Source organism: Aquila chrysaetos, chromosome 10 (genome assembly GCF_900496995.4).
Source record: "Aquila chrysaetos chrysaetos chromosome 10, bAquChr1.4, whole genome shotgun sequence".
In the NCBI taxonomy this organism is placed as follows: domain Eukaryota; kingdom Metazoa; phylum Chordata; class Aves; order Accipitriformes; family Accipitridae; genus Aquila; species Aquila chrysaetos.
Window position 1 is genome coordinate 25,674,395 of NC_044013.1, and position 6,000 is coordinate 25,680,394.

The following is a 6,000-nucleotide window of genomic DNA, read 5'->3' on the forward strand; positions in this document are numbered from 1 at the left end:
AAAGATAGTATGAGGGCAGTTACTGTTTTTTACTTAAGAGCTTGCACTGAGAACATGTTAAGAGTGAGCTCCTGCTGATACAGAGGTAAATTTGGTGAATGCGTCCCTTCACGCAAATGCCCTGCCCTGTTCCTCAAGCTGGCTGCCCTCCTCTGCCTGGCCAGTCACATTTCTGTTGCCTCCTCCTCACAATGGGCAGAAGTTAGCAGCTGGCACAAGGGATCAGGAGTGCAGCAACAACCATGCTCTGAATTACATCTACAAGAGCTTGTAAGTCTCAATATACCAGAGATGTCCATCCCAGCTGATCTGATATTATTTTTTACGAGGACCTACAGCAGGTCCTTCTCAAGAACTGTCTGGGGGAAGACTAGGCATATTCTTTCCTCTATTGCCTCATTCAACATCTAATCCTGGACTTCTTCAAATTAGTGCCTTCCAACCCACAAAGCAAGTCGCTTAGATGAGGTCTGGAAAAGGACTCTGCCAGGCCTGGAAGAGGACACATGAATGACATGAGAGAGAGAAATAGATTGATCCATTGAAATCTATTTGCTCAGTTTTAGTGTCACTGCTGTCTGAGCCAGCAGCAGAGACAGAAATGTCACAGGAAGGGAACAGGAAACTATCAAAAAAAGGGAAGGCCGAGAGGTCTGGGCTGGGTAGGGGGAATGATGGGAAAGCTGCACTTGGTGGGAGAATACTAAGGCCAAACAGAACTGATCGCAGATCTCTACCTTTAGTTCCTCAAGGTGAGGTTCCTCTGAAAAAAGGCTGGGAAGCCTCTGAGCTGCATCACTGGGAAGAATCATGAAAAAAATGTAACCACATTTTTAGGAGTGGTGAGGGCTCCGGGGAGTGCTTTACTTATCTCATGAAAATTTAGAAGCCAATGGCGAAACTCCTGCTAAAAAGACACTTGCAGGTAGAAGCAGATGGCGTATTGACAAGTTACTCTAGACTTGTTTGTCCTCACCAGAATGGAAGGTGCATTTCCTATTCCACAAAGGGCCACCACATGTAGCTTTGAAGGGCGCAGTGCAACTACATTGGGGCTTGTTACTTGAACTTTGAAAATGGGACAAAACGAGAGCAAGAGCTGGCATCTGGCTAAGGGTGGCAGGGAGCTCCTTTCATTTCTTGTGCCACAACTCAAGGCAATGACACTACACTGTTCACAGCATTTGTACCCTCTGCTCTGTAAGAGTATTCTCAATGTGTGTTATGACAGTAGATACCTTGATGCCCATTAAGTAACAGATTTACTGGAATTCCAGGAAGAGATGGATTTTGATGCCAAGCACTGCAGTATTCTGTGACTGAAACACTACTTACTTTGAATCAACAAAACAGAAAATTCTTATGTCATTCCTAACCTGGCCCTGGTTGCACTCTGGTGGTAGCCAGTTTCTATTTGTGGTTTTAGTTATTTTCCTTCGTTCACACTTTCAACAATATATTGTTAAATAAAAGCCTGAAATAAATATGTGAACACTTAAGATGTTTTTGCTTATATTTCAGGTGCAACGCTGAAGAACACATTTGTAGATATGGATGCTGACCCCCCCGTGTAATATAGCATGACATAGTTCCATGACATTATATCGATATTGGAATCAACAAGGACTTCTCTCTAGAGATCCCATCAGAGGTGTTGCAGCAGAAAATCATGTTAGGCTGTCTAATTGACTAATATAGTTAGGAGCTCCTGACAACCACACACCCCTGAAGCCATGTTTGCAGATGGGTAGTAACCAATACTCCTTTCAAAAAAACCCAAACTTCAGTAGGATTTTGAGAAAAGTCATGCTGTGACAAGAAGGCTTAAGAAAAAAAGATGGCATATATCTGTCACATTGTGCCACACAACAACTGAAAATACCACTATATTTTTAAAACAGGTACGTGCAGAATGAGCATTCACCTGGGCAGTTGTTGTGAACAGGTAAAATTGTTTTCCGTTGTACTATTTTTTCTTGAATTTTACAGAAATACTTTATATATTTTATGGCAACTGTTTAACCATCTTAAAGCAACAAGGTTCTAGACTGCAGATTACATCAGTATGGCAAGATTTACTACCTGTGGAAAGGTATTTTGTAAACATACAAATAAAAATATCAGGAAGCATAATATAGTATGCCCTATATTGTCCAAAGACATGTATTTATCATGTAGCAGAAATGGAGAATAGGATAAAGAGGTATACTTGAAAATCACCATCAAAAATATAACTTCTTTGATTCTGTTTTAAAGGAGAGAAGACATGCTGCTTACATCCATGATAAGGGCTGTACTTAATCTTACACAAAGTCTTCTTTTTCCAAATTTAAAAACCAGTCTCAAAGTACTAGGTAGGATACATTGTTAACCCAGTTTTCATTTTTTCATGGCATTCTTGGAGTCAGTTTAACAGAACAGTCATTATTTTCATACCCCAGTTCAAATCTGGTCTTGGCTGTCTTATATGTCTAGGAATAAATTGAAAAAAACAACTATGCTTTGTAGATGGAACCAGATGATCAAATGGTCCCATCTGGCCATGGTATGTTTGACAAGATCTTAACAACATCCTCATCTAATATCCTGCCTCAGACAGTATTTAGAGACAGTATCTTTGCACTGAGATTTGCTGTCTTGGGGAAAAGTGGAAGAAGGACCTATGAGACTGGGGACTGAAGCAAGAGAAAAATAATTCTTTCCCGACTCAACAGTGAGCTCACACCTTGGTACAGAAGAAGGTAACCTTATTCCTAAAACTCACTGAAGTGGTGAGGAATTAATCTCATTTAGCTTTATTCATCAAGGTAACTGTCTGTACTGTGTCTATAGTAAACTAAAGATGACAAATAACTACAGAGGTTGATGAAAGACTCTCTGGAAATATTCCACTCTCTCTATTGACAATATAAGGCTCCTAGACAAATACCTTAGATGAGATGCCTGAATTTTGATGTCTAAAGTTAAGATGATTTCTACCTTAAACAATTTATAATGCCAAGAATATATAACTACAGTATTTAAATGATGTCTGCATTTTGCAGAATCTGGATTTTAAAAAAGCATAATGCATCAAGACTATGATGCTATAAGACGAAATCACTTCCCCTAGATATGGTATGCAGTTTCTCAGTATTGCTGTGTGATTACCAAGAAGAGAGAGGTTCTCTCTCCCACACCCCAAGACTGCCAATACAAGTCAACTTTCAGTCAATTTACCACAAGTATCTCCTGAAAGTATGGACTATAGGTGCCCAAGACCCTCTTCCATGGCACAAAACTGTATCTCTGAAGACTGCTAAGAATTTGCCATTTAGCCTATAAAAGACTGAAATGCCAAGCAGTTCATCATAGAGGCATTTTTTCCTGAAATACTAAATGACACATTAGATTTGGGCTAATCAAATAGTAATAAACATAGGGCTTAACATTCCAGCATCAGACAGAGTCTGTACAAAAGCTAGTTCCTCACACAAGTAACCCCTTTCCTTTTGTAATTACTGCACTAACCTCCTTCACTACCTTCACTCACCAACACTCTCTAGTAACAGAGTGCACAGAGCCTTGAGGGAGCAGAGGCAGAATTTCTCAACCCTGTAGCATACTGCACAACTCTTCCCTGGATTTCAAGTTGAGTAACCAACGTCATGGAGGAAAAGAGGCAACAGAAGGAGAAAAGTCGCTTTGCTGCCACATAGCAAAGGAGACAGTATTTCAAAGGAGACTATTATTTCTCCTGCCTTACAGGCACAAAGCAACAAATGATTTGTCTAACATTATTTATCTCCCAGATTGGTGTCTTCTTTTTCCTGCTTCTACTCTTCTCCCTGTAAGTCCTACCCACCTGTCAGAGCTACCCAGTCCCTGCTGCTGCTTACGTTAAAAGTATCCAGATCTCTTCTCTTGTGGTCTCTGCCCTTCACACAAGAGAAGCAAACAGCTTCTTCCCAGCTTCTTGTTCTGCTCTCCTTACTGACTTTAAAGCTGGGCTCTGTGGTACTGTCAGTGCCCAGACAGCGGTTCCCTTGTGACACAAACCACAGGGAATGAGCTCAGACAGGGAAGATGGGCTTTTACGCCTCTTATGCAGGCCCAACATTGACACACATAGCCCACAGTTTCACATGCACACTCTTCTGTTGGGGGCAGCAGGGAGGCATACAGATTTATGAGCCACCTGCAGCTGTTGAGATTATGGACACATCTAGTTCTAGCAATAAGTGTATTGCACTCTGAGATTCAAAGGTCCTGGGTTCAATCCATGCTGCCAGAACAACAACTGTGGATCTGCATTACACACCACAGAAAAAATGCCTGTGGGTAGTCTATTCTAGTTCTCCCTGTGGAGTTGCAAGACTGCTTGTGCAACGTTGGGGGAAGCTCAAAAATCTTCAGGGCTTAATCATTCTCCATTTAAAGAACTAACAGAAAATCCACCTCCTCAACATCATATTGAATAAGGTGTTTACCAAGATTGGCTGTAAACTAGTTTGGAGGAAAATCTTTAAATTAAACATTGTATTACATGAGCAACATCTCCTTAGGAATTGAAGACATGCTGGTGAAATGAATCCATACATGTGAATATTCAATTTCTTATGCAGTGTGTAGCTGTGAGAACGAGTTCGTTCAGCCTGCTTTCAGTCTAACATACTGTCATTCCTCTTTGGTGTTAGATGGCTTTTTAACTTTTAAATGGATAATACAGAAAATTAAGATAAATTATGAAAAACTGCACAGACTTTTGTGGCTACAAAATTTCAGATCAGCTTCTATGAAACTGCACATCTATTTCCTGTCCTGTTTTTACAAGAATGGAAGCAGTGACCAGTTGTGTCCACACATAAGATCAGAATAATTATTAAATGAAGAACAATACCTTTGTGCTAAAGACAACCTCCAAAGAGGAAAAAAGATTTTTTTTCCCATCTCATGGTTCACTAAAATGTAGAAAAATGTTCTGGAAAAATTATTTTTAAAAAGCTATATTCTGCTAAAGACATCAATCCTTGACATTTCTTCTTTCAATGCAGAGTTCACTGGAGTTTCAGAGGTGTTTTGGGAACTCCCAGCACATAGATCAGGTACATGAGTACCCTTAATAAAACCCCACTTACTGCTTTAAATTGAGAGAGCACTCTCTACTTTACAGAACGGGAGTGTAAATAATCTCATACTAGTTAAAATGTCTGGAAAAAATGTAGGAAGAAATATCAGACCCACGTGAACTGTCAGGTAAGTGTTCCTTCCAAAAGCAAAGTATTAAAATGGCATTCAGGCATTCCAGTCAAATGTAAGTGATGTGAACTTAGCAACAAGTCCTAGAATAACATTTTGCTTCACTTTTACAATATTTCACTGTTCTAAGTAAGTTGGAGTGTTTGGTGGCAAGATACTGTAAATGCTTATGCTTTGCAGCAAATGCACAGGATGCACAATAAAGTTGCAGGAAACTGAGGGATATTTAAGAGAGAACAATGTTACATATTCTGGCTTTGACTTAATGAAAAGGATAAAGACCAGTGGCACTCTTGGATGGACAATGTATGTGCATGGTACATATATATATACACGCATAATGAGTATGTATACACACCTAAAAAGAGTGTTTGTGCAAACTTGTTAAGTTCAAGAATAAGGAAGAAATCTGAAGCAGGTACCATTTAAAAATCCAAGTAGCAGATTAATAAAATTTTCAGTACAACTGTGATTTATTATGTAACTAAGATACATGCATTTATATGCTGTTTAACATATTTTGTTAACTATTTTTCATATGTCATATCTGATGTACATATGCTTTATGTATTATATTTTAGTTACCATATTCTACATTACATATTAAAGTCACTTGGATTCTATGTTATGTTTGCTCTCTAATCAACATCACTTTATTGTTTTACATGACATTAATGAATCACTATTTTCCAGCACTGCAAATTCATTACTCAGCAAAAAAACCCCTGCTGCTTATGAAGAATTTTTTTTTTTAAATCGCCA

At 39.1% G+C, this 6,000-nt stretch overlaps 1 protein-coding gene across 1 annotated transcript in view; it reads left to right on the plus strand.

The window, feature by feature from the left end:
* Positions 1–5,722, plus strand: part of AMER3 (APC membrane recruitment protein 3) — a 43,174-nt gene extending 37,452 nt beyond the window's left edge. The window contains exon 3 of the mRNA XM_030028410.2: positions 1,522–5,722. The gene's annotated coding sequence lies outside the window, so the exon portion shown is untranslated. The remainder of the gene's footprint in view (positions 1–1,521) is intronic.
* Positions 5,723–6,000: the final 278 nt, after the last annotated feature.